This window comes from Megalopta genalis, unplaced genomic scaffold, assembly GCF_051020955.1.
Source record: "Megalopta genalis isolate 19385.01 unplaced genomic scaffold, iyMegGena1_principal scaffold0026, whole genome shotgun sequence".
NCBI lineage: Eukaryota > Metazoa > Arthropoda > Insecta > Hymenoptera > Halictidae > Megalopta > Megalopta genalis.
In genome coordinates this window covers 1,244,813-1,256,731 of record NW_027476096.1, presented here as the reverse complement: position 1 = coordinate 1,256,731, position 11,919 = coordinate 1,244,813, and positions in this window count along the sequence as shown.

The following is an 11,919-nucleotide window of genomic DNA, read 5'->3' as shown; positions in this document are numbered from 1 at the left end:
AGTTAGCAATTCTAATTCGATCAAAATTGTAATCTGCATTATTTGTATAGCTTAAAGATGAAAATGAGAACTTCAGTTTAATATTATTGCTATTATTATTTTAATAATTTTTAATATCTGAGAAATATAAATATTTCAGTGAATTTTCAAATGGATATTGAACATTTTGAAAGATATAAAACGGGTATTGAAATTCTTATAAATTGTATCAAACGAATATCAATGCCTTTGTAAGGAATCAAACAGGTATCGATACTTTTGACATCTACATTTTTGATTCTATTCGATTCGGTATCAGAATTCACTTTTTTCGCTACATTTACGTAGTTGACATGTACCGATTTTTTCATGTTCTTTGTTTTATTCTCACCTCAATTTTCGCAGTATCATTGTTTTACAACCGTTTTCGCGATTTTATGATTATAATTACTGTCCGGTATTAGGTGCTGTCAGGTAATAGGCGAATTCCTCCTACTATTAAAAATTGTTTAGTATATAAAGAATTGTCCGGATTAGTACAACTTGCTGGCCGTGATTAAATTGTTTCCAAACAATTATCCATTACGTTTTTAGTGTATACTAAACAAATGTCATGATTATTTCATGTGTTTTCGTATTATACTAAATAAATTTGACGATACCATGTATTTTATCTCTACTCTATTACAAAGAATACAATTTGATATTTACTGTTAATTTCATATCACTGCGTGTGGTTGGAAAATTGTTACCAGGAGTAGTATTATAATGTTGATACAAAAAAAAAAAAAACCCAAGCGGTACGTAAGATCAGGAATCCTAACCCAAACCCGGTACCGCTGTCAGATTCGTAGAGTAACCTGCGTAACCGGGTTAACCAGTGCGCAGAAGTTTCGTTAACCCGGTTAACTCGTTCTTATGACGGGCTAATGCATCCTAAGAGAATATATTAAATTTTATCAGAATATTATTCATTAGAGAATTGTTTATATCTGTTTATAATCGCATCCATTTTTTAAAATTATTTTAGTTCGAACAATTTATTGTATGATGTTTACGATATTATAATGTTAAGCAACCTATTTTATTAATTTATTTAATGCGACATTCTTTGCGGCAAAGAATAAAACAAGCTATTTTTCGCAGCAAGGAATGAAACGTGTTATTTTTCACAGATAATAATGATCCGGGCTAGTTTACGCGGCAAACACGTACCAGTTTTCGCATCGAAAAGCACAATGTTACACTTCGTCGCTACATACGAAAAATGCTACCATACGATGCAAAAATCGAAATGTACTATTGTTCTTATGTATAAAGTATAATGCGCAATCTTCATAAAAAAACTGAAACGTGTTACTTTTTGTAACGCACGTCGATTTGATAGAATGATGGCTTGAACTTTACAAATTAAAAATAACTTGCTGTTAATCTTATTAGATTTATCTTCATTCATATTAAATGAGAAGTAATGACGAACAGGATATTCCACTGTACATAATATTATATAACAAAACAAAAAAGATATGTAAAATGAAATTATTAATCGTATCAACTAGTTACACAATCTGACGACTGAAGAATATAAAGCGTGCTTCTTCTGCAACTGAACAAGACTAGACTGTCGACAGCAACAAAACACAAGAAAATTTCCCTCTAAAACAGTTGCAATTTAGAATATAACACGTTTCAGCACGCCGAGGGACGGTACATTTGTAGAATATTCCAATACAATTCGATGGCAACATTTATCTAATCAAAGTTAAAAGAAGATTAGTAAACTCAACAATTCTTCTCGTAGTTTTATTCCATAACTGCAACCGATTTCAAGAACGGATTAATCGGGTTACTAACTGCCGCTCTTACAGGTTACACAAAACCGAACCCGGTTACATACTATTATATTTGCCTGATATTAGTAATCTACCTGTAGTAGCCGGGTTATGGATTGGATTATGTTACCCGCTCTTAACGGGTTAACCCGCTCTCTGGACGACTTGGAAGCCATTATTCCGCGGATTACTGTAGGTTACTGTAACCCGCCTTGGTTAACCAGGTTATTCTTAGGGTTGAGTGGCGGTTAAGATCCCTGGATAAGATTGCATCGTACGGAAAACGATAAATTCAAAATTGCTGAATCTGAATGATGCGTTAAAATAAACTTTTACTCAATTTACGTTTTGACTAAAATTGTATATTACAAGAATCAAATCCGTTGTAATTGATATTTAAGTTGAATCTGTAGTTACTTAAGTGTTACTGCTCGTTATCCGAACTCGTGGAATCTGCGATGTTAATTTGATTCAAACGGATTAGTCGGTCCGATCTCATTGAATGTGATCATTTTCAAAATCAGGATAACATTGTTTACTAAACGTTGGTACTTTTCGTATTGTCCGAATATAGTTTGAATTCAAGGATTAGTATACTATGATAAATAAGTGGGTATGACTGAATCATGCTTTGTTGGCAATGCATTTAACTACAGCATACTCTCTCTTTCCACCATAGTCAATGGGGCCACCACAGATCGTGATCTATGCTTAGAAAACAGATTTAGAAGAATTGTAAAACGTATGAGAAAATTCTGTATACATTAGAAGTACAAACGAGATCTTAAGAAGCCACATAGCTTAAAGATTTGGAAAAGATGAGAACGAGGGAAACAGATAAAAGAAAAGTTGTTAGAGAATGCTTAGAAGAAATGAAAAAAGAAGAAGGACAAAGAAGGAGCGTAGAAGAAAGGAAAGGATATTCAAGCAGAAATGGATTAAGACAGGAAGGGATGAATTACCTCAGAAGAGAACAAATAGCCATAACAAATTAGCCATAGAAAAACAGTTACGGAAACGACAAAGGCAAATAGAGCAATCTACGTATAACGAGAAGCATCTATGACTGTTTTCCAATACAGATCGGCAACTCGTAAACAAAGTGACTACGTTGTGTTAACAGTCTCGTTGATTAATGGTCTCTCCTAATAAACAAGGCTTACACACACACACACACACACACACACACTTTCGCTAATATCTCAGTAACTATGTATCTTAAATTCCAGTTTGTATAATACTTTTTTATGTAGAATTCAACGCTTTAGCCGACTTTGGAAAGAAATATTAACAGTTCACCTTCACCCAGAATGTCACCTACAAAAAATTGAAGGTGACCTTCATATCTTGATAAAAAGGAAAAATGATCATATGCCATGCAACTTCTACCTGAAACATTTTTTCGTACAACAAATATTTTATCGTCATGTTACGAAACTCACCCTGCATAGTATACAGCAATCTTGTAATTAGAAGTCTCAGAAAAAATCGAACGGTTTGGAAAAACTCAAATTGCTCGAAAAAAATCGAACGATTCTAAAGAAACCGAACGATTCGAAAAAGATCGAATAAATCGGAGAAAACCGAATTGAGCTGTGGTTACAGTGGATGCGTATTCGTACAAACTAGCATTCTAACGATCACATTAGAATCGCTCATCATAAGGTAAGTGTAGGTATTACTGCGGTCGCCCCAAATACTCTCTCTGCGGTATTTTATAAAAGTAATAAAATCTAACATTTTATAGTGTGTAATCTCCTAAAGATGAATTTCATAATTTTGTATATGTTTAGTATTGATAATTTATGACGTACAAGAGTAACAGAAATCGCAGTTTTAATTTATTTATTAACTTTTGATATTCTGAAGCTTATCAGAACGTCGAATCTTATGAAATACTCGTAATGATAGCTGTGAACACTGATTCGAAAGGCATTTATATATTTTGGTAATTAATAATAAACAATTCATTTTAGCATTATTTTTAGATAAAGAAATCATTACTTTAATAAAACACACACACTTAATGACACACTATCATTATCATCTATCCTCAAATATTACATATATACTAATACAGTATTTGGTACATAGTTTGTTTGTACATTACTGCAATGCTTCACTGCACCTTAACCTATACAGTGCAGTTCTCGATGAACCGGTGTGACAGGCTTGATCGTAAAGTACCTATATATACCTAATTTGTAAAATGCTATAGTGAGAATATCTTGATCCTAAGAATTGTAGATGTGTGTATATGTTTAAAAGAAAGTGGGAAAAGTACAAAGGCAAGAGTACAAAAAATATCCAACGATATAAAGACAAGGAAAAACGTAAGGTTATGCTATCCTAAGGTAAACGTGACGTTACCCTTGCAAGAAATTCGTGGAGGAGACTCTATTGCAGAAGTATCCCGGAAATATAAAATTCCAGAATCGACCCTAAGGGCGAAGAAATTAGGACTTTATGCCGATAAAAAGTCTGGACCAGCAACTGTTTTGAATGCAAAAGAAGAAAAAGATCTCGTCAATTGGATTCTGGAATGTTCTAAAAGATTTTTCAGTAACAAAATCTCAAATAATTGACAGTGTGCAAATGATATGCCAAAGCATGAAAAAGAAAAGTCAGTGTAGGGATAATAAACCTGAAAGAAGTTGGTACAACTCATTTTTAAAGAGGCATGAGGAAATCGCAGTAATAATGTCAGAAAATGTTTTCGAAACTGGTTTCAAAATGTTTCAGACTACTTGAGAAAACAAAATCTATTATCAATAGAAGTAAACAGAATCTTCAGTAGTGATGAAATAGGTCTGGCTTTAAGTCCTAAACCTTCTATTTTGCATGCACTATTTTGCATGCATTAATATTCAAACTATTATGCAAAATGGATTAAAAAAATATGGACTATACCCTTTTGACGTTGAAGCCATAGATTTTACTAAGCTTTTTACTTGGATGGAAATAAATTGTTCATTTCATACGCCAGAAAATGGATCTGAAAGTGTGCACAATAATATAAATTCTTTAAAAGTGTTAGAAAGCCTATTAACTATACACCAGTTACAATCATTTAGATTAAATACCAGTACTATTTGGAAGGGGATGCCAAGAGATGAAAGCCTTTTTGAAATCTGGTACAAATTATCACATCCAGATAAAAATAAGTGTGGTTGATACTGATTCACAGTTGGTTAATGAGCTGGTAGAGTTTGATGATGCAACTGTTTCTGAAAATGTAAATATTAACAATAAAAATGTACTCTAAAGACAACTTCGAAAATACCAGTATGCCTATCAAAAATTATCCTAAAATTTTTTAAATCAGTCTGGTATTATATTTTTAGTAGTTGGATACTGTATACTAATTTATTCTTTGATAATTGCAATTGAAATTTTAACATAAAAGAAGTTCACTAGTTTAGATGACTTTGATATCAAAGTATATAGATAATGCAATTGGACGTGAATAATCAATTATTATGGAATTAGATATTAATGAGAATATTCTAAGTGAAGACGTAATAAGCTGTAACATTTTGTTATCCACACACCATCAACAACACAATCAATCTTTACCACACATCATCAATTTAGTGGTAAAGATTCAGATAAGCACTTATTAGTAACAACCACTGAAGAACCTCTGAAAGATGTTACTAATACTGTACTAAGATGTTACTAATACTGTAGCTGTAGATGAATCTTCCACTATAGACGATGTAAGTATTGATTACAAAACTATTTTAATTAGTATTAGCCTAATAGCATAAAAATTAGGATGCAATTAATTTTTCAATCAAGCGCAGGTTACAGAAGACTTTAATGCAATATCCCTAGAAGAAAAGTCCAACAGTTCTACGTCATGTAAAAAATTGAAAAATTTAACTACTAGCCAATGAATCGGCAGATGCAGAATACGTAAGTCAGTGCTCAGAACGCAAAATTGGGCTCCGCCAGGAGTTAGGAAACTACTATCACAGCGCTTCGTTCTCCGTGTTGCTTCCATAGGCTGCGCGTCAGTGAAAGCAACGCGGGGAGCAAGGCGCTGCGACAGTAGTTAGGAGGTGGAAGCATTCCGAGTACTGACATTTTAATGACCAGTTATAAAAAATAAAGTTTTCAGAATATTGCAAATACTTCTGAAGCCCCGGTAAAATCCGTAAAAGATTTTTTATTTTGGCTTAATAATAACCTTTTAAATATAAAACATACAAAGTCTAAAATAAAACCCCCTCTCATTATATCTGGAGGTCAGCGAATCCGGAACCCAACGAATAATTCAAATGAAAGAGGAAGAAAGAAATAGGAAAGTCAAAGAGATAGCATTGAAAAAACAAAGAAAAATTAAAAATTCAGAAGCAGGAATAACTTCTGAAACGGATGGAACAGCGAGTTATAAGGGAGCAAGCAAGAATAAGATAAGAGAAAGCAAAATTTTTGCTTCCAAAAGAAGAATTTTTGCTTTCGAAAGACTTACAAAGAAAAAAATTGTAGAATTGGATAAAAAAAATAAAATTATAGCAAATGTGATATTAAAATAAAGGAGCAAGAAGAAATAAATACAGAAATTGTATATTTTCAGAACAGGCAAGCAGCATTGTAAGAAACAATTAATTAAAATAATTTTATTTAAATTATTAAAAGATAACTGTTACCAAATTTATATTTTCATGTAAAAAATGATAAGAAGTATACCTATTGTATATAATAGTATGTGAATGAAAATAAATATAAATATATTTTTGTATTGCTATATAATGTATTTTTACGTATTATACCTACCTGATATATTTTTACTGAGTAATGCAGTAGGTAGATTAAATTATTGTATTATTCATTCGCACTATTCTACATGCAATAATATTATATAGTCTACAGTATTTGACACGCAGTAATCGGAACGTCCACGGTATTCGACACGCAGTTATCGGAATGTCCGCAGTATTTGGCTCGCAGTAATAGATACATAACAGTAATAATGCATTACATTACGCTTTTTAATGAAATTTGTGTGCTTTTAGAGATTCAATATCTTAAGAAAAATAAATATTCAAGATAAAGAATAATAGGTACAGCTCAAGTTCTCAATTTATTGGCGTAAAAGGTCTTATTTTCTCTGCCAAAGTTCGCCTTCATTGAAAAATCGCATACTTACCGTAATAAATGCGTTTTTTGACGAACTCGAAGCATTTGTTTTTGTAAAATATGACTGTGAGTTAAATACATATAAAGATGAACATACGACAAAGCTAGTACATATTATATTATACTTCACGATGGATACAATGGACGAGTTATACTCTTTAGGTAATCCGTATTTAAAAATTTTACTTTCATGTCATTTATTAAGTAAGAAAAGAAGGAAGCAAGTAAATAAAATATTTGCTGTCAGATCAATATTTGACGAATTGCCCGCTTGATAGCTATCTGAACTAGCTCTAGCTAGTTCTCTAGCTCTATCTCTAGCTCTAACTTACCTATTTTCCGTTGTTTCCCACATAGCGCTGTTTAGTAGGACATTGTCTCATTGGAACATTGCCCTCGTGCACTGTAACGCATTAATAAGAGCATATATATTCAGATATGAAACCTAAGGATTAATTTTCAATTGCTCGCTAATTTGTTGTCAAATTGTTGTTAAGTATTTCTTAATTAGTTATTATTTAATTTGCATCAATTATAAATGAGTTATTATTGGTGATAACTAGATTTTTAAACATTGTTATTTAGTTATTCTATTCAATAGTTACATTTTCATTAATTTTCTTTATATATATAGTACAGGCGATAGAAAAATCGCGCGCGAATTATCCGCATATCGCTACGCCATCGCGATATGAGGTTGAAAGTACAGTAGAGACTCCCGTATCCGTACCCACATTATCCGAATACTTTAATATACGGACGTTCTGTTATCCGCACAACGTTTCATAGTGATGTTTGCATCGCATTACTGCACTACTTTGAGCGAATGCTACCGGATGCCATCAACTTTCAGTTCTGATTATTGAAAAAAGTAAACATCCACGTTATTTTAAACATGTCAATATGTTTACCAGGAGGACGAATTTACGAAGATTATGTTTTTGCCACCTAATGTAACTTCACTTACACAGCCACTAGATCAAGGAGTAATTGAGTGCTCTAAACAGAAAATATTTAAATATTATACAGAAAAGATTTGCTTAAAAAACTTCTGTTTACATTTGGCATGAGTGAAGAGGGTGTGATAGAGCAATATAAAAAAATTAATTTAAAAGACTGCTTTTACATGATAGCGAATTCGTAGACCAGCATTAAAAATACAACAATACAAAATTTATGTGACTTAGCGGCTAAAGAGATATGGGACCCTTAAATATTGAAAGAAACTATAAATTTTGTTAATTTCTACTTGAATAATTTAATGCAAAAAAAGATGATTATTCTATTATCCGAAACTTCTACTATCTGGTTTATTATTTATCTACTATCTGGTTTCGTAATAGTTCGGATACGGGAGTCTCTACTGTATTATAAAAAGGTTTTATTCCACCGGCGTGCCCCGCAGAATCGGGTAATAGAAGATTTTTATGATTTTATCGGTCCTTTTCAGGGTCACTCCATTTTAACGCTGAATCAAACAATTCGACAACCTCGCCTCCCTCCATAGGATACCTCTACGATTTTGGATTATCAATGTTTCGGATTATCAGTGATTAATTAACTGGACTGAGTTTGGTGACAGTGCAGTGAAAGTGAACTTTGTGTTAGCCATACCTGAGGTCCCTCCGACACTATTCCTTGAACGCTGCGGTCGTCGGCCTAGGATCAGCTGTACATTGTATGAGGTCAGTGGCACCGATATCGTGACCCATAATTTCGAACAGCAAATGCGTCTTCAACTGAATGGGCGAGTATACTGTTAATGATATTCTTTACCATTTTTAGACAAACATATCCTGCATGTTCTTCAACGCGATTATTTATTATTGAATTAGCTTCGCAAATCGACACGTGAAGTGTTATGCGCTTAAGAAAATTTTAACGGCTGGCACGGTTAAAATACTTATTATTTCGGGTCCGAAAAATTACTAAATATTCTTCAGATATTCTGAAATAAGGATAATCAGGATATTTTTCTTAAAATTATCACTGTCACGTGGTAAAAAAAAATCGGAAAATTCACGCTCCGTGACTTGTTCATTCACTTCTGTCAAGCTCCGCGGTCAGAGCACGTTGCGCTCAAGTGATCGACCCCGCTATAGTTCGAGCGTTCGCCTCTCATTGTTCAATGTTTTTCGTTAATAACTCGTAAACAAAGCCGCAGATTGAATTTTTGTTAAGGAAAAAATTACTTTAAATGACCTCAGCTACCCCACATTTCCGTATTGCGAAACATTTTTGGGACACCCTGTGCATACTCGCCTGTATCGTAAACTTTAGGAGTTTTCAAAGTTCCAGCTTTTAAATAATTAAACGACTTTATCTCCGCAAAGTTTAAAACTTTCAGAGAATATTCTCGAAATGTAAGAAGTAGATGTCCTAGGCGTAGATGTCCTCACTCAGGGAAACCGAAGGGAAATTTGCCTGCAGGGCAAGGAGGGAGGTCCGTGCGTTAGTCTTTAGTGCGCGGCTTGGGGAAGGTGGGAGTCGCTGGCGCTCAGTCTTCGTGGTTTTGCATCCGGAAGAATCGACGGTGTTACCGGAAGTCGTCCTTATCATCACTTGCGATTTTCTTCATGAAGTCGTCTTATTGTCCTTGCCGTGATTTCTACCCTTGTTTTCATATAATATTATAGAAATTCATGCAACGTGATTTTCAGAGAGAGAGGGAGAGAGAGATGTATTGCATCTTTTTCTAGTGGATACATCCATTGCGAGGGTTATACGACGGACATCTTTTCAGCTCGATTTATAGAGCGAACTTTTACATTGTAAATTCTACGACGATGCGAATTATTATATTGTCGTGCCGCCATTACAATTGTGTACGGGCGAGATTGTTTTGTCTCCATCTGTGAACGTATCATCGTTGCAGGCGATTGCAGCGTCGAAGATATTTGAACACGGTGTTTGTAAATTATCCAGCTCGAGATCAAGAGATTTTTAGTCAATATTGTCACATTCTTTCTTGCGATGTGCACTGTGGATTTCACAAAATATGTCAGAGCGTTGGTGTAGTGTACACTTCGCAAAAATGATGCAACTTTGTAAAAACGTGTCAAAGTGCTTGACGCGTATGTCAGCGTTGATTAGAAATATCGACGAGTATCACGAATGGGCCAAATCGTACATCGAGTATTTACAGTGGTGTACGAAATATATAAACACTGTGAAGAACGAACTGTCCGTAGTGTAAAATCTAGTTTAATGTCGACTACACTGTCCGACAGAATCAAACTTTTTTTCTGATTTCTTATAGCCATTATGAAATTCTTGTAAAGCTTCACTTCCCGAACAAGAATCCGAAAACCGAATTGCTCCACAGTTTTTGAAAAAAACGAGCTTTTGTAAAAACCCAAAATTTTAGAGAAAAAAATGAGGTATTGCATGTGAAAAGTAGAAACGTTAGAAAGATCTAATTGGTCTCAAAAGGTAGAGGGAAGTTTTTCGAATATAGTGGCATGCAATTTATTAATTGTTTTCGGTCCTAAATAATTATAAATTAATATCAAAGTTTAAAAAAGTGTCGAAGTTTCTCCGCAATATTTTTGTATTTTTACGAAAAGTTCTTTGTCGAGCACGAAACTCCACCCAGGATCGGATTCTGTAGACATTTCTGAAGAAATAACGGCTCGATAGAAGTGTGGAAACGATTTACATTTCGAGCAGGCCGAGAAAATATTCCTCGGTAACGCGTGCACGACGTTTTTCCGCCATGTGCTGTGCTCCTCGCTTCAACTAAAGCTATGTGTAATCAACACCGATGGAGGGATCCAATGGAGCACCCACTTTGTGAAAATAATATTTGAATATTTTATTACTAGTTTCATTCCTCTATTGTTTAAAAACATGTTTCAAGAAGTTTAACATTTAACAAATTATTATTTATTTATATATTCTATATGCATATATTTCTGTGGATACTAATAACCAAACTCTGATGTATTTCGCGACGAAAAGTCATATCAGAGTATTTGCCGTGGGTAACGAAAGGGATCAACAATGCATTCTAATTTTACTCATTTCTTCAGATGCACTAACAAATTAATATAAATTATATTTATACATCCCCATAAAGTGGATTCGGTCATACAAGTTGCAACAAAAAATGATATACTATAAACAAATCATAAAATCGTGTAAAATAGAGATATAAAATGGTGTGGCGGACCAGACATAAAAAGACACGTCCTTCAAAAGCGGGGTGTACATATGCCTTTTTCGGGTTTTCCCGACGCAAGGCATACACCCCGCAATAAAACAATAAAAACGTTGGGACACAGCTTCGGACCATAGGTCCCGGATCACCCCGGTCGGAAAATCTTTGGGAAAGGCCTTCGCCCTTCCCGAGGACTTTCCCTTACCAATTTCAAGGACTTTCCCTTACCAATAAATACGAGGACCTCTCGACCGAGAGAAGTTAGTTAGCAAGTTTTCCTCCGACTCTCAACGTGTCCATATTTCGGTATCATCCGTCACTCGTTTACCTTTACCTTCTACACACTGTACCTCATCGCCTTTTGTTACAAGTTATATTAAAGTTCTCGTTATATAAAAACCAAAAAAACTCTCGGATTATTTTATATAAACCGTCGCAGTAACCCCTGCGACAAAATGGTATTGATCATAAATCATCACGATGCTGGACCGTGGTCGTCTCAAGAGAAGTTGATGGCGACGCTTCGCGATAAGGAACGATACGTTCTCCATTATCAATATCTACAGCAATATTTGAAAAACAATTTGAAATTGAAATAAAATCCAGCGTATTCTAGAGTTTGAGCAATCACGCTGGCTGTGCGACTACATCGATGTAAATACGATATTGCGCGCCAACGCGACAACGATTTCTCGAAGAATCTGTTCAAACTGATGAACAACGCGGTTTTCGGAAAGACAGTGGAGAACGTAATATTGCTTTCGCGATGGAGCGGTCGACACGGGGTACAGTGTCTAATAGCTC